Source organism: Peromyscus maniculatus, chromosome 3 (genome assembly GCF_049852395.1).
Source record: "Peromyscus maniculatus bairdii isolate BWxNUB_F1_BW_parent chromosome 3, HU_Pman_BW_mat_3.1, whole genome shotgun sequence".
NCBI lineage: Eukaryota > Metazoa > Chordata > Mammalia > Rodentia > Cricetidae > Peromyscus > Peromyscus maniculatus.
In genome coordinates, this window is record NC_134854.1 from 76,605,563 (window position 1) to 76,627,204 (window position 21,642).

Below are 21,642 nucleotides of genomic sequence, written 5' to 3' on the forward strand. Positions count from 1 at the left end.
CCAATTTTCCAAATTGGATTTTATGTGATTAAAAATAAATTGAAACCCAACAGAGACTCCGGTGTGCTTCTGAAAATTCCCACGTCAGGAGTTGGCATGCCCCAGCTCTGTGTAGGTGTCTGTGTACTCTCTTACACTGAGTGAGCACTTGGGACCTCATTTGAGGAGTCTTTCCTGGAAGAAGAGCAAAGGGTACAATTCTGGAACATGTCCTGCCTTGGCCAGTCTACCCCGCAAGGGAGTGGGACATCCACACAAAGGACAGTTTGAAAATTAAAAGAAAACGGCTCATGGGATTTGTTACCTTGGCATATTTATTAACTAGAGTTATTTGCTTTTGCGTGGCCCTCCCTTAGATCAAGGAGAATGGAGGAAATGAGCATAAATTCCAATAGCATAAATAATACATTTTTCTAAATTATGCTGGTTCCCTAGGCCAAGCCAGCCTTCCCTATGGCTGGTGGTGATGAGCTTGGCTTTCATTTTGCAGATGAAATTATCAAATGGTTAAGCTGCTTTTCTTTGGAAGGGCCGACTCTATAGCCCTCAGGGTCCCTAAAGCAAATCCTGAATCCTGGCAATGAACCAGGGAAAGGAGGAAGGGAAATTTTGAGAAATTCTTGCCATCTGTACTGAGTCTCTGAGCCTTGCTAGAAACTCAGAATCTGTTCCCCCTCCCCCCTCTTCTCTAAGACCCAGCTGAGAGCTCCTTGCTGGGGACGGCTGTGCTGGACACCCCGGGTACTGTCAGACTCTGTTCCACCTGATGGCCACTTCCTGCCCCTTATACTCATTTGGCATTTCTGTTACTTACATTGTTTATCTGTAGCGTATATTTTTATTTCTCCTATTAGATAGTCAGTCAGTCTGGGGCAAGAACCATGCCCGCCTGCCTCTGGTCCTTGCTCTTCCTCAGACATTATCAGTCCCATCTGATTCAGCATCTTAGGCGAGGAACCTGTAAAAACTTCTCACGTCAACACTCATACATAGGGAGAGGAAGAGCTGGAAGTAAACAGCCTTTTCAGACAATAATTCCTGCCCAACTTGGTGAAACAATGTACCACAAAAACACCATCTTCCTTTCCGAAGTACGGTTTAAAGCACAACCAGTGCGCTGTGAAATTGACTCCTAGTTAAGGCTGTTTAGCTCATCAGCACTTCGATGCGGGTGGCTCTTCCGACCACGGTCCTTGACATGTACTGGAGCACAAACCCATGGTCAAGAAAGCACTTTCATTTTTGCATTCAGTAGCTGCATCTGTCTTTTTCCCTTTCTTGTCCAACTTTGTGCCTGTGAGAATAACAAAGTAGAATAAACCCAAACTATCTTTGCCAACATCTTGCCAGATGCTAAATGCATATTAGGTTGGAAAGTGAGAAACAGAATTGTTTCTGTAACACTGAACGCTGACAGTGGAAATATTCCCAGTAGGGCTTCTCCAAGCATCTTAGACCAGAAAGGAGGTGTGGCTGAGACCGGCCTGTTGTCAGAGGTCAGGTGTATCTGAGTTGACCTTCTGAGGGACAGTGGTAAATGAAGGCATCTGAAGAGGTCAGTGCCCTTTGAGGGTCCTGTTCAGCAAAGCAAATGAGATTCACACTCCTTGGGGAAAATACCCAGAGTAACCCTGTGAACCCCCACTGTGCCCAATGGGTATGCAAACTCTAAGTCAGGGTGTCCCATAGGCTGCAGAGGGGAAGGCAGATCTTAGATATTGACATGGGCTCCAGGACTCTACATGCTCAATTACCTAATGGTGATCCCATTTCCTAGGAATTGGGCTTGAAAGGTAATTTGGGTCCAGTGATGAGAACCTTCTAGAAGCAAACCTTAGTAGTCAATCTGAGAAATACTTATGTGGAAAGTCAAGTGATGTTCAGGAGAAACTGTGGACACCAGACCATCAGAGTTATGGTGGCTGGCAGGTACTCAATATGGGGACATTTCCCTTGTTTTACAAAAGGAATTTGAAAGGAGTTGAATTTGGTCATGATAATTACAAAGAAATTTAGAAAGTCTTCTGTAAAGTTTCCTGTTGATCAAGGAGTTCACTGTTTAGCATAAAGTTATTATTACTATTTTATCTTTGTTTTGAAAGGATGCTTAGACTGTGCTGAGGCAGGGGGTTTGGGCTTCTCAACAATTTATAAACCTGAAGATGAGCTATAAATGCTGAACTTCAACAAACACTTGGGGCTCACTGAATCCAAAATGCATTTAATTACGAAAATGTGTTTTAATCCAGCTGTTCTGCCCCCTGTAAACAAACTTCTCAACCAAAAAAAAAAAATGCACTTCTGTTCATATCCAACCTGTTTGTGGCTGTAAATGCCTGTGAGAATTTTTGACCCCACATAGCTGAAATCTTTTTAAGTGTTTACACACCATACTTTGGGGATGTGACGAGATTCTAGGGTGGATCACTATCCTGGCCTTGCCTTTACCAGATATAACTGTCACATGAAGCATATAGAGTCCAGTGTGGGTGCCCCATCAGCAGAAGAAATCCCCAAAGACCACACTTAACTAGAAAACTCGAACACACAGAAAAACTAAAATGCCAAAATAGGTCAACTTTAAAATGAATTGGTTTTGGTTAAATTGATCTGAAAATAAAGAGTGGAAAGGAAAGATCATCAGTGTATCACCAACTAGCGCCCCCCCCTTTCCTTCTTGACCCAGAGGCTTCCAGGCAGTGGAAAGTAAAAGGCAAAAGGAGACTTAATTCTATTTGGTTTTAGCCAACTCAGTGGACACTGTTCAAGGTGTTAGATGCCAAGTGGTGGGAGTAGAGTCTGGAGGAGTAAAGAGGTGATGCTTCTTGGGACCTTAGAGATTAGCAAACTGTCAAGGGAGAGGCGCCCTTCAGCAACCAGTGAGCAGGAAACAAGGGCGGTGGGGTGGGGGCAATAAAAGAGGGAGGGGAAGGAGAAAGAGAAAGCAGGATAATTAAGATGATTTAGGACATTTCCTGGGGCTGGAGAGATGATGGCTTCTTCAGGAATGCGGTTACTGAAAAAGCCTAAGGACCTGAGCTTAGCCCCCCCCCCCCCAGCACTCACTTAAAAAGCCTGCACATAGCTTTGGGGGACAGAAACAAGAGGGTCCCTGGGTCTTGCAGGCTAGCTAGTCTAGCCAATCAGTGAGCTTTACGTTCAGTGAGTGACCCTGACTCAAAAAAATATGGAGGAGAGTGATTGAAGAAGACACCAGTCAACATCTGGCTTCCGTATACGTGTGCACACATGCATGAACACTTGAACACACACACACACACACACACACACACACACACACACACACACACACACACACTTGTATAGTTAAAGGCTGATAGGGAAAATGAAGAGAATCTGCTTCTCAGCATGTATATAAACCAGCACAGTAAAGCGAAGATCACTAAGAGCATAATCCTGACAGACTGAGAGAGCGGGGTCACTGTTATCAGCTGTGTTACCAACTGGTGACCCCTCCTGGCTCGCTCCAAGAGATACAGTCCTAACCTAATGCTCACACAGGCGGCCTTGCTTAAAGAGTCATGAGTCTGAGACAGGGACTGGTAGGGACGGGAAGAAGCTGTAGGGATAAGAGCAGTACGTGAGATGTGGGTGAGAAGTAGCCAGAGCACACCACATACATTTCAGAGAACAACATTAATAAAGAATGAGAAAAACCAGAGTGCTCCTGAATATGCCATGTCCTCACTAAGGTCAGTGATGGGGCCTTGTCATCGCTACACCTTAGCCAACAAATGCTCCTTAGTTAACCGGTTAAGTCACCCACATCTTGTCATATTCCTATATTAATATTTTTCTTTTGCCATTTTCAATCATGATATCACTTGGTCTAAATTATGTGAAATTAATACACTGCTATATGTGTCCAGAACTCACTTCCCTTCAAGTCTTTACAACATCTGATTTGTAGGTTCCAAGATGGAAATTGGAATCAAAACAAAAATCAAGTATTACAACCATCTAGTCATAATCAAGTTACATTAAATAATAACGAAATCTCAGTACTCTCTCTTTCGCCATCTTTTCTATTTATCCCCACAGGGTTCAAAGAGGTGTGGCCTAGGGCCACCAAGTGCCTGGGTCAGCCTAGAGCAGACAGGTACAGGCAGTGACATGAGGCCTTGGGGAAAGGCCTGGGGCAAATTGACTAGACCCTGGAACTTAGAGAATTCACTGGCAAGACAGCTGCAGATCTCATCCACTGCCGGGGCGCTGCTGGCTGTACCCAAGGTAAAGCCATTGCAAACAGTGAGTGAGCGAGCAAGCGAGACAACCAAAATGAGTGCCAAAAGCCTGAAGGACATAGCATTGTGTACGAGAGTCACCCCTGAAGGGTGACAAACACTAATGACTGTCATCACTCGAACAACTTGGTCATGTTCAGAGCATCCTCCCACCCTAGTATTTCATTACAATGGATGGGCTTCCTTGTCATGCTCCAGGCGTGACAAACGCAGCTCATGTGACACATCACATCTCAAGGCTAAGCATGTGTGTCTCCACTTGCCTACAGGGCTTGTGAGCGACAGCCCGGACACAGGCATCCCCTGGTCTCCGCACTGCCCCTGCTAACCCAGCCCTGATAAATAAGCCAGCTAATTGAATTAATAAACAACTCTTTCTTATTTTTTTTTTTTACAGCCAGCTGGCGTGCAGTCAAAATGTGTGATAAATGATCTGCCCCCGCTCTAACCACAGCAGGGGGAAAGTAGAGAAATTAGCCACTTCAACCCTTTCTCCCCACTCCCCACCCTCCTCTTTGGTTTGCTTAGTTATAGGATTTTTTTCCCTCCTCCTGGTCTTCTCACACTGGCTGAGGGCCAGGACAACATTGCTGTGAGTCGAGAAATGCATTTGGCTGCCCTAGTGATGGAGCCTTGAGCTCCAGGACTGTGGTGGGATGCTGACAGTCCATGCCAGGCTGTGGGAAGGCAAGACTTGTCTGATGCCCTGGTGGGAAAGGTTGGGCTGTGAGTCTGTGGTTTGAGCCCACAAGATTCTTCTTGTGAAGGGATGGGGTGTGATGTGGTTCACGGGTGAAGACTTCTGCTGTCTGTTCCCTCTCTTTCTACCTCTAATGCCAAACAGCTCTGGGCCTTTTGCAAAAGCTCCCAAGGCTTCAGCACCGGAGCAGCGCCTCACCTTCCATGCATTTATTCACCTCAGAACTCCCTCCAGTTTCTCATGCCACCCTCTTTTCTCCGTACCCCAACATTTCATCACAGGTCACTGTTGCTGAAGGTAATGGCTTTTACTAGCTGTTTGTCAGGATGGTTCACCAGAATCATATGACCTATGAACAGCTCTGTACAACTTAAGGAGGCTTTTCAGTATTCATTTTTCTGATGGTCTCCAGTGTGGGTTGCTCAGAGTTAGAAAAATAAACAGTCCCCAGCGGGGTAAATCCACATGTCGATGCCATGAGGCCTCTGATGCTGTTCTTTCTGTGTTGTGGAGACCTCTCAGGGATCACAGCTTCAGGCAGCATCTGGATTGTATGCCCCCCCCAACCCCACTCATCCTCTCAGTGGAGCTTAAGACGTTGTTTAAGGGATGCTATACTAACCATTCACAGAGAACAGGCCCCTGATACTAGCTGGGTGAATGCAGGTTCTTGATCTGTTCATTCATGACTTCCAAGCACAAGCCCTCCTCATCCTGGGAACAAACAGCTGACAACTCCAGGGAAGGGTTAATTGTGGCCAGTGGCTCAGAGGATAATAGCCCACCATGCCAGGGAAGGCAGAGCAGCAGGAGACAGGAGGTCACATAGTGAGCCATTTCTACAAGCTGGGCCACAGTCTCAAATGTTCAGCAACCTGCCCAAATAGCACCACCATCTGGGACAAAATGTTCCCACACCTGAGCATGGGGCTGAGGGGTGGGGAGAGGTAAGGCTCAGGTCACATCCAAACCATGATATTTCTAAGGTGAGCCCTGGGCTGATGCCAAGCAAAAGTGAAGACTGAACTCCTTGTTAGTGTTCTAGTTGTATTCTTGTCCTGAAGTGTTTCTGACGGACTTTGTTGTTGTTGTTGTCGTTGTTGTTGTTGTTGGTGGTGGTGGTGGTGTGTGTGTGTGCCATTTTTAGTCCTGGCAGTGCCATGTTCTCTTTCTGACCCAGCAGCTTCTTAATGGGCACAGGGTGTGGCACTGAGCAAGGAATCCAGGTTACTCTGAAGAACAAAAGGAAGCATTGTGCTCATGAATGCAATGCCAGGGCATTCACACCTCAGAGGACCAGCTGCCCTGAAGGATTCTCTCGAGCTCTGTGGGGCCCAAGCCAGAAAGTGTGGCAAGGGGCTGCTGGAGGGGCTGTAGGAAAATCTCAGAGCAGACTACATTGTTTCTATCATGCATGCAACATGCACACACACACACACACACACACACACACACATACACACACACACAACACAAACATACACACACACACACACACACACACACATATACACACACACAAACATACGCACATACACACACATACACAACACAAACATACACACACACAAACATGCACACACACACACATACACACACAAACATACACACACATACACACACAAACATACACACACACACACACACACACGCACACGCACACGCACGCGCACACACACACACACACATACACACACGCACACACACTGGCATAGGTGTCATTTTACCCCTTGGTCACAGGGCAGTTCCAGTGAAATCTGGGAGACTGAAGGTGGGCCGAGTCAAGTAGACTATTAAAGGTAACGTCAGAAGACTGAATGAGAAGATGGCCAGCTTGTAGTCAACTTTGTGGCTGCCTATTTTATATGCCTTTCCTCAACCCTTTCAATGAAAATCAGTACAATAACTATAAAATTAAAACTTAGGCCAGGCCATGTCACCCAGGCCTGTAATCCCAGACAACCAGATAGACTACGGCAGATTACAACCGTAAGACCTGCCTGGGATACAGAGTAAGTTCAAGACCAGCTTGGGCAATTTATTAAAACCAAGTCTCAAAATAAAAAGAGAGCTGGAAATATAGCTCAGTGGTAGAACACTTGCCCATCATGCGTAAGGCCCTTGATAGCTCAAAAAATAAAACGGAACATTAAAACATAAAGTCTATTTTCACATAGTCTGTTTTACAGATGCTCTGAGGAAAGATATTGAGGGGGTTTATATAGCTGCTTTAATTTGTGTATTTCCAGGCCCACTCTTGAAATTCTTTATCAAGGAACAGTAGGCATGGAAGGAGTTGGCCACCTGCCTACTAGATTTGGAAGCTGGACTAAAGGGCCGCATAAGAATGGTGCTGGGATCTCTAGACCTGGATTAGCTATTTGGAAGTAGAAGAAGCAACTGGGGCCTTGTATAACTCAGGGCTGTGCTGGTCACTTCAGCAGACACATGCAGGCCGTCTAGACCCCTCCGCCCACTCAACCAGCCAAAGTCCACGGACAGACTTGTCACTGAGAAGACAATGTGAAGTTTGAAGCTTTATGCAAGTCTCTTTAAAGGCTTCTACATTATTTAAATTATTTGGAAAAGAGCAGAATACAATTCAATAACCGTTTAATTGAATTTACACGTTCATTTGTTTTTAAGACAGGCTAGCCTTGAACTCACAAGCTCATGTGACCATTCTGCTCCAGCCTCCTAGTAGCTAGAATTACAGTCAAGGGCCCCCACACCCATCACCAATAACCGTTCTCTTGGCTTGCTTTCTTCCATTCTCTTCTCCTACACTGCTCTCAGCTTGCTTTCTTTGCATGCCCTTTTAGTTACGCCCCCATCAGAATCAGAAGCTGGCAGATCATTTCAGGGGATCGCCCGCTTCAGCTGGGAAGACAGACAGCATCATCACAGTCTGTCATCCAGCCGCAGTGGCTCATGCTGTTTCCTTGGCTCCAGACAAGAAGCAGCCCTGCCTCAAAACACGTTGACTCCACACCACCAAAAACACACAGCACATGGCTATTAGTGTTTGCATATGTCATTTCTGCTTCTTATTTACTATTCTGGGTGCAACTGAGTGCCAGACTAGTCCCTAGGGTAGCAGAGGAAGTCTGGACCAGCAGTTGGGAATCCTGAGTTCTCATATACTTTCAATCTTACACTTGTCACATGATCACATGGGCCTTTTATCTCCTGGACCCTCTTATCTCTCAAATCAAAAATCCTTGGCCCGTGTGAATGCCTGAACCCTTCCCATTATCAGAGCCTGCAGTTAGACAATTAATTTTTCTCTTTTTTTTAAATAAAAGATTTGTTTATTTATCATGTGTATATTATTAGATGTGTACATGTGTATGCCTGAATGTGTATGTGTGTACTACATTCAAATAGTGTCAAAGGAGGCCAGAAGAAGGCATCTGATTCATAGGAGCTGGACTTAACCGGCAGTTGTGAGCCACGATGTAGGCACTAGGGATCAAACAGGTCCTTTGCAAGAGCAGTACATTGCTGAGCCATCTCTCCATCCCCAGACAACTAAATTCTTGATGTCACTGTGATCATTCACCGCCATTCCAAACCATATCGCTATGGTTGATGGCATCTCTGCCAGAGAAATAAAATAAGTAGCCTAGTGATCAATATTATCAGTCATAGGCCACTTAGCCTGGATAACAAGTCTGGGCACATTGGCACTACTTTATGTGGAGCTGAGTAATCCTTCATTGCAGAGACTGTTTAGACCTAAGTGAACCACAGATATTGGATATGTTACAGTCTAAAGATGCTAGCTAGGTCCAGGACTTCTGCTGTCTCAATTGAACTCAGCAACCTGAGCTTCTTTCTCAGTGGAAATCGCTGTGATACCACTGCATCGCCAGGCAGCGGAGATGCCGGCTACATGTCGAGCTCCTGGGGTGGGAATGGGAAATGTCTCATCCAGCTGTTTCCCACTGTGCATGGAGAGAGGGCTCAATGGATGTGTGTCCAGGGAATGAGCAGTGTCTCCTCAAATGCCAGGGCAGTGCCGAAAGGAAGCCTCCATGCCAAGCCAGTCATTCTCCACGATCCCTCCAGCACCAGAGGAAATGAAGCCAGTATTTGCCAGTTGGAAAGGGCAAAGGAATCTTTGGGAGGTAGGCGGCCATTAGCCTAGCTGAAGTGAGGCCAGATTAACCGTCTTATGGCTTTAAAAGAGAATCATGGAACATTTAATGGGAAGCTTCAGTGTATTAAGGTCCAAGTTGTACATCTGTGCTCCACTGAGCATGTGAGCATGGAAGGAAAGGCCACTTTAGTACTCGTGTGTATTCCTAGGTTGGCACATATTTTGAAGGCCCTGGATTATAGAAATCTCAGGTGTGCAACCCATGTGACTTTAAATTGCATCTCAAATGTTTCTGTTGCCCTGACAACAGTCTTTTCTCAGGATAAGCAGACTCCACCCATGTCTGTCTATAGACACTAGTACTATACCGAGTCCACTTTTGTGTTTGACAGTTTATAGGTGTTTCTTTTAATCAGGCTTGAAACTCAGAATAATATTGGTCTAATGTATAAGTCTCTAGGTCACAACATTGGACTTCACCTGACTTGTTTTGTTTGTTTTGAAGCCATCACAGTCAACAAGAGGGTGTTGGTCTCTTACCAAGGTAGCTACTGGAATGAATCAGTCCAACCCAGGCTGCACAGTCTATTCCGATCCCTTCCCCACTCCCTCTCTAGAGCTGCTAGTTTTAAACTAGGTTGTTTGACTGTTCATTGCTTTGGGAACAAACCTCCTGAGTGAGGGATTCCTTGTGTGTCATACTTTTGATAATATTCAAAAGTTAATTCAAAAAACATCGGATGGGTTAAAAGTGCTGACTACATGTTCAACTTACTTCTTCCACTTACTATGGGTTTTATCTGGACCGTCACCCCATCATCCACAGAAAAGCATCTGCTTAACTGATGACTGCTGTTACAGAGATCTGAAATCAAGGTGAAGAGTGGCCAGGCATGGTGGCTCATGCCTATGATCCAGCATCAGAAGGCAGAGGCAGGAGAATCACGAGTTTGAGGCTAGCCTGGGCTACTTAGGGAAACCCTGTTTCATAAAACCAAGGGCTGGGAATTATAATTCAGAGGTAGAGGGCTTCCTTACTATATGCAGGGCCCGGGTTTCTATCCTCTTGCAATCTGAAAACAAAGCAAAGAGCAATATACACTTGGAGAGCTTATCCCTCCCCACAAAGCCAGGTTTAAATGAGAAGAGGAACTGAACTGCTGTTTCGAGCAGCCAACCTACATCTGTGTTGTGGGCATAGATAGGGCACACACTCGTGGACTTCCAGGGTGGTCCTGCCATGTGCACTTGTCTGTAAATGAAACATACACATACTACCTGGGGTAGTAGAAGCAAAGGACTTGTGTGCCTCTGTTTCTGCCCACATCTCTCTAATATTCCTTTCAGGAAGGCCAATTGCTTCCAAGAGAAGCAGTAGTGGGTACCCAGGCTGAACTTAAGCTTATTGAATAGAATCAACAAAAGCACTTAGATGTATTTCTCATAGGGGAATCTGATTTTAAACCCCTTTTCTTCTTAGAGGAAACAGTTGGAGTTATCTGCATATTTCTTCTTGGCTTACAAATGGAATTTTAGTAGCCATCCCTCCAACTTCCAGAAAGGATTTTAAGCTACTAAATAATAGAACCAAGTGGGCTCATTTAAAACATGGCTCCACTCCGAGCTAATGATGCTTACTATAATAAGTCATGCACTTGACCCTCAACAGTTTTCCTTTTTAGCAAAGTGTGTAGTATGTGGTACCCACCAAGGAGACTGAGTAATGATGGACTTCCTTCAGTTTATAAGCATTGGAAAGAAGTCAAGGATAGTTTTGAGTGGGAAAAAAAGGAGAAAAAATAAATAGCAGATACTGAAATAATTCCAAGAAAAAATATTAATAGAGTTTTCTCTTTGGGAAATGATCCCTAAGACCAACAAGAGGGTTCAGTGGGAAAACGCACTTGCCACCAAACCTGAGGACTTGAGTTGAATCCCCAGGACTCACATGGTGGGAGGAAAGGCATGAACTCCTGAAAGCTGCCCTCTGACCTCCACATGTATACTGTGACTCTCACGCATGCACACACAGGCATGTGGACGTGCACAGCCACTCCTACAGGTATTACTGAGAAACTGAAGAAAAAAAGTTTCTACTCAGATAAGCTCAGTGTCGTATGCTAAACCAGGTGGCCAGGTCAATGAATATGACCATGGAGGAACTAGTCCGACCTGCCCAAGAATACAATGGCTGCCTGACTGGAGAAGTACTCTTAAATGTGTTGACTGCAGACCTGAGTGGGCTCCTTCAGTATGGAGGATGCCATTCAGAAATCAGCTGGGGGCTGGGCTGGTTGGAGGGCACTTGGAAGTGGGAGAACAGCTCTTCATTGCTAAAACTGCTGTCACTGTTCCCCCTGGCTTGGTGGTTGACATGTTTGGTGAACCATTTTGTTAGCGTCTGGTTAACCACATATGGTTTGAAAACCTTACAGAAGTGGGGAATTTTCTAATATAATGTTATTCCTATTAAAAAAAAAAACATACCCCTACTGGATGCAACTTCTTCCTTATCTATCATATCAGAAACAGATTTCCTTGCCAGACATTGGAGAAATGAAGAAATTCCTTGGTAATAACCCTCTGGTGATTAATTTATCTTGAAATTAGGGTGGAGTAGATAATTCTCAAAAAAAGGGGGGCACAGGGTTTGAACTTATTTCTAAGAGTAGAATATTTGGACTCCGTCTTGCATTCACTTCTCCCTTTCAATCCCCTGTCTCATCTCCGAACACAGATATCAGACCCTCAAGTAGAAGGCATTTCCCACCTCTGGTAGAAGCTTCCTCACTTCCAGTCTCTCGCCTTCCCTCTGCCCTTTCCTTTCCGGCCCTGCGCACACATCCTGCTTTTTGTCACCCATGGTCTCCCCTCTAACCACACAACAGCCCAGCCAAGCAGCCTGCACCCTAGAGAAAACCACCAAGTTTCAGATCCCTTTCACGAGCCTCCAAGCAGATGGCCTAAGATTTCTTCACGAGAATTTTCTGCATCTCCAAATGTGGGGGATCGACCCGTGCCACCTTCTTCATGGACCGGGAACCTTCAAGGAGCCTTGACTCTTCAGGAAGCTGAAGGCTAGCCCAAACTATTACCCCACCCCCAGCCCCCAGGGGGCAGTTGCTTGAGAGCAAGGTGGAGTCAGAAACAAGTGATTGGGGCTAGAGAAGACTACAGACTGAGACAAGGCTATCTTCAGCTTGAGAGACCACTTCTTAGAGCGGCCATCTTCAATCCATCAATCAACTGGAAAGCTTTCTAGCTGGCATTTTTAGAATGGCACTCGGTTGGGACAGTGATTTAAGGAGACAGTTGCTTGCTCCCCACCCCATCACCTCCATTGCTTGTGTTTCAGGGGGTAAAGCAGTTGATTTAGATCTCAGACTCCTTGGAGTAGCTTCACAGAGACAACAGAAATGGGAAGAAGGAAAGTGAACTAAAACTAAAGATACTAGTAACATACAAATGTACTCTGACACTGTTGCCTGAAAAAACAAAACAAAACAAAACAAAAAACAGTAAAAATTGAGGCCTGACAAAGACCTAAAATACTGTTTCTCAGAATACAGTTACTAAGTACATTTTAAAATGTAGGAGAGATTCACAGGGACCTAGATGCTGTCTTCTTGGTCATAATTTTAAAGCTTTCTTAAAAACACCTTTATATATATATAGTGGCTGGGTTCTTCATAAACTATAAAACTTTGCCCTGCCCACATTTGAAATGTTTTAAATTGTATACACCCAGGACAAGGAAAAGATCTGTGTGTGTGTGTGTGTGTGTGTGTGTGTGTGTGTGTGTGTGTTTGTGTGTATGTGTATACACTAGCATGTGTGAGTGCTCACGCATGTGTGCCCACCTTCCTCATGAATCCTCTGTTCTCTGTCACGTGGTTTTCAAGGACACACATGAAGGCTGGGTATGATGATGCCTCTAGACAATGCTGGCCTATCTCCTGAGTCTCTCAGTCTCCTGTAGGCTCTCCCTGCTAAAGAAGACCAGGATGCTCACAAGGACAGCATGTGTAGGTAGAGCCATGGGGCTAATGCCAAATGTGTTTTCTTTTTCTCAAATGACTACTGAGTCAAGAATAAAAACCTAGATCATAAGGGTGGGCCTGGAGTTCTTCTTTAACATGAAGATAGAGCCATCAAAGGTTAGTTTTGCAACTGGTTGTTGGATCACTAACACCCCTAAACCCAAAGAGTAATTTACATGGCACCTTGGTATCAACCACTCTCTATCACCCTCCACTCTCCTTCCATACCCATGAAGATCAGTGACACAGCAGGACTGGACACACAGAGCATGTAAAATAGCCTCAGGTGTGGATACCATCACCTACCCCAGAAATAAGGGTCACACCTGGAGATTTCTTGTTATAAGCAATTCCAGGGCCCTTGACCCTAAAGACTCCAGGAGGGGCTTTGATGTCATATAACTGGAATGAAGCCAAAAGATGATGCTTCAGAGCATCTTATCGTGTACAGATCTCAGAAGGGCTAGCCAGCGATGTGTCCACACAATGTCCTCCAGTTCCTATGGAATCTGGGGGCAGAATTCAGATTTAAAAGTTTGGGTGTCATAGTGACTGAGGTGCCCTCTGGGGAGAAAGCTAAGGGCACTGCCTACTGACTGCAGCTGTCCTCACAAGAGCACGGAAAATGACCCACTGCAGAAGTAGGTGATGTGGTGGCAATTGGCTGGTCCACTCAAGTAGGCCCCTGCCAAGTCCTGCACCCCTAGCATCAGACATGACAATGGTATTATTGTCACCTACTCAGGCAAAGGAGAGCGTTTAAAGGGTACAACTCATGGAAAGTTGTTCTCCGGCCGTCTTCCTAGGGACTATGGGAAGCTGAGCATGAGGAGGAAGCCTTTTCCTTCGTTATTCATTGTACCTCCTTTGCCAAATCTTAGATCCCAAGCCAGGAAAGGCCCCGTGACGCACATATGAAATGAAGTCCTTTGGGAACTTAACTCTAAATCTCCTGACTTCTGTGAAGCTAAAACCCTAAACTCAGTGCCATGTTAGTTTCCATGGTGAATTACAAATGTCAAGTTCTGTGTTTTTCTAATGTATGTTATTACTGCCTGTGATCCCAAGTAAGACCTCATCTGAAATAACGCAACAAGGGATTGCGTTTTCCCAATAGCATTTTCTTCTATAATACTGGGAAATGAGCCCTCCCCTAAAGTCATCTAGGCTTGCAGGCATTGGGGTTTTAGGGCTAAGTGGTGTGTGTAACAAGACAAAGAGATTATTCTCCGACTGTTGCTACTGGAAGGGTTCTTTCCATGAAGAAAACTACAAACCAGTGTTTCAAAGACGTGGCATGGGAAGGTACTGCTCAGGGGGATTGGGAGGCAGCTTGCAGGCAGTCCACTATGTGCTCGGTACCTTTAAAATCCACAGGGAAACTGGCAGATACTACTTTCTAGGGGACAAATTACTATCAAGGTCATCTTTTAATGTTTAGGCTCAGTGCTTAAAACAAACAGAGAGCTGTAGAGCTATGTACTCTCACCTGGCGTCCAAGCCATGCCTAGGACCAGAGAGGGCAACCCAGATACAGGTTTTTTTTGTTTTTTTTTTTTTTTTTTGTTTTTTGTTTTTTTTTTTTTTTTTGGTTTTTCGAGACAGGGTTTCTCTGTGTAGCTTTGCGCCTTTCCTGGAACTCACTTGGTAGCCCAGGTTGGCCTCGAACTCACAAAGATCCACCTGCCTCTGCCTCCCGAGTGCTGGGATTAAAGGCGTGCGCCACCACCGCCCGGCCAGATACAGGTTTTTTAAAGTGGCAAACTGTGAAATTGTGAGGTGTCTTCCTCATCTCTTCACACACACACACACACACACACACACACACACACACACACACACACACCATTGTCGGCTGAACCACTGTCTCTGCCTAGCTACTGAACATGAATAGATGGATCAGCTTATCAATTAAAAACCAATGAACACTTGAAACAGGTTAACATGCCTGGACATGTGAATAATAGACACCCATCCCAATCCTACGGGGTGGGAAATGAAACACACATGACGCTCAAATAAAGATTGAAATACTCCCCAGAGAAAACCCGGCTACTGGGGAGGGATGATGCTAGCATTTGGGGAGGATGCTAACACTTGAGGAGGACAGACGGGAAGGAGACATGGACTCACACATGGCAGGACCAGTGAAGGGAAGAATCAGACTCCTGTGTCTTGCATGAAGAGCTCCCTAGTCCAGTACTACAGATTGAACTGGAAAACTACCTCAGCTGATTTGATGGCTGCATTACCCAGGAATGCTTTACAAAAATCCCGTGCCCTGTTCCACATGTACTTGTGCCACACTCCATATTCCTTAGACTGTTTTTGGACAGAGGATTTTTTTTATTCGTTTTTCTAACCAAGCATAGGTGTTGCTTCCCTCCTGTTGACTTTTCCTTGGTGGGCAATCTTGTAGCACTGGCAGCCAGCATAGCTAAGTTTCTATGACACTCTGTGTTACAAAGTTGGGACCGTGTCTTCTGCTGTTCCTTTTGGTTTCATATCAGCTGTCAGATTACTGTGTTGCAAGAAAAGGAGTGGTCCAATGTCTTGCTGAAGAGACAAAGTCCTAGAGACAAACACTGGAAACCTGCTGTTGACTGTTGGCATTTAGAGCCAAGCATTTTTTTTTTTTTGTTCTCTTATAGACAGTGTTGTGCTTCCATGGCATCCCAGTGACTGTCAAATGAAGTCTGGAGTGCCTGTCAGCACTCCATCAGAAGGAAAGAGATTCCCATTTAGCTTTTACTTTAACTTTTTATCTTTGTGGTGCTGAGGTTGTGTCTCAGATTCCTATTGCTGTGATCAAACACCATGACCCAAAGCAACCCAAGGAGGAAAGAGTTGATTTGGCCTTGCAACTTGTAGTTCATCACCCAGGAGAGTCAGGGAAGGAGCTCAAGGCAGGAACCTGGAAGCAGAGCCCAGGGAGGATTGTTGTTTTCTGGCTTGCCCTTGTGGTTTGCTCATCCTGTTCTAGCACTTGGGACCACCTGCCCAGGGGTGCCTATCCTCAGGAGGCTGGGAGCTTCCACATCAATGGTGAAGCAATAAAATGCCCTGCACCTTACCCATAGGCTAATCTGATGGGTGTATCTTCTCAACTGAAGTTCCCTCTTCCCAAACAACTCTAGCTTGGGTTAAGAGGACATGAAATTAGCCAGCACAGGGTGGAACCCTGGATAAACAAGAGCTCTGCTGCTAAGTCACAAACCCAGTTTTTTGCATTATGATTATTTTTAATGTTTTTCAAGTTAAGACAAAATTCTTACGAAATTAACCACTTTCTAGTGTGCCTCTCACCAGCTCTTACCCCATTCCGCAGACTGTGTGGCTCCCAACTCTGCACTTCCGACGCGTTTCTGTCTCTCACAAGGAAACCCTGCGCCCCTTGCCCAGTCCCCAGCCACTTCTAGTCTGGTCTCTAGCTTTGTGTGTTTTAGATACTTCATAGAAATGTGACTTGTGTCGAGATTTTTAAAATACACTGTAAAGTTTGTGACATTCTGTGTTATGGTATGAATGATACTTCATTGTCTCTTTCAGCTTTTACTGGATTTTTAAAAATTTTAAAGTAAAACCAAAGTATTTTAATCCAGAGGAAAAGGGATTTTAATGAAAAACAAGTATGATTTTAGTTAATTATCTTCATAACACTTCTGAGACATATGAGTTCTAAGAATCCAGCTCATACAGTAATTCTCAGTAGACACTCTGAAGCCCACATATGGGCTTGGATATTAAAATCTGCTGTACATATGAGGCTCACAGCTGATGCTCCTTTCCCATGTCATCCACTCTATTATTAAGTTAGAATACACTTCAAATCTAAATTAGATCTTTGTAGGCATTAAAATCAGTGAATACATAACTGACTTAATTTCTGTTTATTTATATGAACTAATTAATTATGTTAATTTCAGAAGTCCCAGCAAGTAAAGGATGTCAGGTACCAAAAACTCACATCTATCAAAGACTTTGATCTCACACCACTTGAGCACCATCAGAAGCTGGTATTAATCCTTTCCTTGGAACAACTATGTAGAGGATGCTAAAGAAAGAAGAAATTGCACCTTGAAGCAATGTTTTGAGGAGGCCGACAGTGGCAGTCACTATGTTAAGTGTGAAATAGAAATACAGATTTTGCCACATTTGTATTTGGCTAGCTTTTTTACTTGTGGTGAGCCCAGGAACTCTATTTTGGTGTGATCACATACCAAAGGGCAGTTTATAATTACAAGCTTTCTAGAAAGAATGTTCCCACCTTCTCCACCTCCCACCCAATTGAATTTCAAGTAAAATTTAATAATCTGGCTTGACTTTCTGAGGCTATGAACACAGGCAATCCACCTCACTGAAGGAGCTCTTACAATTACACAAATGTTTCTAATTGGCGTGAACAACTTGCTAATGGGAGAAAGACTGCCTGGGGTGTGTGTGGGTGTGTATGTGCCTGCTTGTGTTATGTGTGTGGGTGGGTGTGTACTCACACAAGCACACATTCCCACATGCTTGTGAGACGGATGGCGTGAGGGTACCTGAGATTCACAAAAGGCACTGGGATACAAAACGGAGCTCACTCAAGAGGGCCTGGCACCCTGGCACTCAGCAGTGGCCACACTGAAGTGGCGAGGGGTGGACGGCTAGTTCCTTACTGGGACGCAATGCCAGGGCAAGAGGCCCGCACTCCCACCAGGAGCAGCGAACAAGCAGCTGATAAAACATGCGGATGGGACGAAGATGACCTTTAATTGATAGAAGGCAGCTGTGTGTCAGAGTCCAAAGCAAAACAGATAGGAGGCCTTGCCTTCTTGGGGGGTGGGGGGTGGGAGGTGGGTTGGGAGGGGGAGACTGGGGAGGGCAGGAGGAGGAAAGAGATGGATCTTTGATTGGTGTGTAAAATGAATGAAATTTTTTTCTTAATAAAAAAAAAATAAAATAAAAAAGAAAGCCAACCAAATTTTTCTCTTCTCTCCTGCAGTCCCTGCTCAGTCACAGCCCTCATTTTTAGAGCTGAAAAAAAATAATCTGTTTATTTGTTCATTAATGTCCATCCCAAGCTCTTGTCTTTTCCTGGCATTTGACAGCATATTATTTAAAACCGGACACCTCTCCGCTTCAGAAAGGAAACTCATTTTGCAAAATACAGCTTGGCCTCATTTGTTGATCATTCTTCATACCTCAGACAGCGGGGTGCATTCATCTATGTTGGGGGTATTTTAATGGTTCACAGTGCATGTGCTCCCTTGGGTACCACAACACAGGGGAGCAGTGGTTCCATGACTGGGAGAACTGCCCCAAACCGGTCTGAAGTGGCACTAGGGGTGTGGGAGAAGACATGTGCAGGGCAGCTGCACGGCTGACTGCCGTCAACTGTGATGGAGGCCGAGGGCTGGAGGATCAACTCAACCCAGGCCCCAGCTTTTCTAAGGGGGAGCCAACGTCTTCATTGCCATACCATGGTGTATTTTTTCTCCCCACTGTTTTTTTTAAAAGCCCTGGTTTGATGTATCTCCCATTTACTTCAGACAGCAAATAACGAAGTGCCCAGTGCAGTGCTGGCGTGGAGTCAAACCCTAATAAATATTTGCTGGGTGAATAAATAGTTAAATGGAATGTTATTAGCGTTGCTAGTGTTATTGCCTTGGCTTGGAACATACAAGAACAGACTTGAGGCAATCAAGTAATTTCCCTTCACCAGTACAAGCTAATTATTTGAGAGATGAAGATCTGGTACACAGTATGTATTTGTCAGGCTCCATTTGCTCCTAATTAAAGGTGGGAAAGTCAGTTATAGCATTGAAGAGACAACAGGACGGCCCACCCCAGCACAGCTTTGGTTTTTCCATGCCTTGATTTCAAAGAGACATGAAGGTGAATTCGTGTGCACCCCTCTCAGCCATATGCTTCCTTTTTCTCTGCCATTTTTTAGAGGGAAGGCTGGGTACGGGGGGAGTAGGTCCTTTGCTATCACTTCTAGGGGTCAATGGCCTCCGTGACTTCTGCTAACAAATATATCATCCTCCCAGCAAAAACCACATGTGGTTTTCCAAGACGAAAATGCTACGTCTCCACGCTAAGCCTTGGAATGACCACTCATTTGTTCATATATTAATTTCATGTATAATTATGTATTAATCTCTGTACTGAAGCTGGTAAGTTAACACTTAACAAAATCCAAAAATGGTCCTGATCTCATGATCCGGGTGATTAATGGATATTAATGGAATGGTCATCCTAAAAGTTATAGAGAAACAGATGCATTTTTTTTTCTAAAAGGTATATGGCTGTACTGGGAACATAAATCAATGGGAACTGACTCTGGGCAGAAAGCAGGGAGGATTTTACTAGTGAGCAGTTTGGAGCTAAACGTTCTATATTCAGAATGTCTGAAGAAAAGGAAAAGCCAGCTCAGATAAGAGCATCAGACACAGAGGCCTTATGTCTGTAGTGCAGATGATGCTTCTCTGGGGCCAAGAGGTCAACTGGTATGGACTGCCTGGGGAGAGCAGGGCCTGGCCAAGGCTCACCGTATCCTTTTTGGTATGAGTGGATGGAACAGTGAATTCCGCACACATACAGAGAGAGAGAGGAGGCCCATCCCCGGAGGGCCCTGTACTGCAGTAGACCTCCTAGAAATTCTCACCGGCCCCCTCCCTTCCTCCTACATACAGAGTGCCTTCCGTCTCCAGCTGCCTGCTGAGGACCAGACACACACGTCTGCTTCTGCACCCTGCAGCGTGACCTCTATCTAACAACTCTACCAGCCCTTCCTTTTCTTGTTGTCTTTCATTTCGGTGACGGGGAAGTACCATGACACAATTAATCCCTGATTCCAGGAGAGGGTGGATGGCATGACTTCCCACCGTCACTCTCCCCTTCAGAGACTGGCACCTGCCCTTACCAGTGGCCATGCCTGAGCAGGTGCCCTCCCCCTGTGTTAGCTCTGAAGTATTGTTCTGAAGCCTAAGGACTTAGTATTTATAGACAGAGAGTGAGGACAGGCCAGTGCTCAGTTCACGCCTGGTCATTCATATGAGCTACTTTTATGGATAAAAGGGGTTCAAGTAACAGAAAGCAATATATAATGGACTTCGTAGAAATCATTGTCTGAGGGTACCTGCCGCCGCAACAGAGGACTGGGACTAGAGTATGAGGGGAGAACGTTAGGCAGGTGGCTGTTACTTTTTCACACACTACTCTTGTACCAGTTGAATGTTTTAATGATGAAACAAATATGTGTGTGCATGCATGTCTGCATATAGCCCAGGCTGGCCTTGAACTTGAAAGCTTCTTACCTCATCTTCTTCAGTGCTGGGATTACATGCACGCCATATGCTTTTGTAATGAAGCTTAAGGCCCATCGGCACTACACAGTAAATCAACTTAAAACACAACTTCAACACAATCTTTTTTGTTCTCTCTCTCTCTTTTAAATTAGGAAACAGCATTCAGAGGCTTTCTGGTTAAGGGGGGGAACCACTATCTGAAGCAATTCATTCCATTTCAAACATTCATTATGATTTCCAATGTTACACTTATCCCACCTGTTCCTCCCCTTCTACATCTGCAAGCATGGGTTTCTGGAATGCTGCTCACCCACCGGTACCAACAACACTCCAAATGACTGACTTCACTGCACTCTTAAGCCTTGCTTAGATTTTTTATAATGAGCATTTTTGGTTTGTTTGTTTTTAGAAAAACAATGACCTCATCTCTCAAACACAGAGCTGAGGAGTAGAAACACAGTCCCAAGGCCTAGGCTTTTCCAGGATTGAGGAAGCTCACCTTCATCCTGACTGTCCTTAGCAAGTCCATGCTGCCCCCGCAGTGGCTACTGCTCATGCCGAGAGGTCTAGTGGACTCAGTGGTTGCTGAATCAAGATACAGAAAACATTTGTATTGGTGATCTGTATCAATATGGTATTCCATCCTGTCTTCCTTTGGGAGCACTTTATGTTTAAATAAAGATTTGGTTATCTGACTTGGTTGAGAAAGACTGGTGTGCTTTCTCAGAGTCCCGTGGCATCTGTTTTCATCGGAAGGCCGTTCTTCTCTGTCTCGGTGGTGTTCAGCACTATCAAATAATCAGAACAGAAATCTGGAGAGAACTTGAGCCCACTAGTCCTCCCAGAGCTGATATGAGGGAGCTTGCCAGTTAGACTCTCCTGTCCTCCCAACACGCAGTTCTGAGGAATAACTACACTCATGTCTTAGCACAACTGTAGCACCAGGGACCGACCACAGAATTAGGATGGCTTCCCACACAGCAACCAAGGTTCAGGGAACTGGGTTAATATTGATTGAGAGCCGAATGAACCCAGCCCATAGGCCAAATCTCACGTTGTGCCCTAACTTGGTACATATCGTAAGCTAAGAATGGTTTTGACATTTTAAGTGATTGAGTGACGGGGGGGGGGGGGGGGGGAGTAAATAGTATCTCACATTGTGAATATTATATGAAATGAAATTTCCTTTACATAAATCAAGTTGCGTGGCAGAACAGCAAGCATGAACACCAACAGCTGCTTG

At 45.0% G+C, this 21,642-nt stretch overlaps 1 protein-coding gene across 5 annotated transcripts in view; it reads left to right on the forward strand.

The window, feature by feature from the left end:
• Creb5 (cAMP responsive element binding protein 5) overlaps positions 1-21,642 on the forward strand; it is a 402,021-nt gene that overhangs the window by 359,646 nt on the left and 20,733 nt on the right. The gene's annotated exons all lie outside the window — the stretch shown is intronic.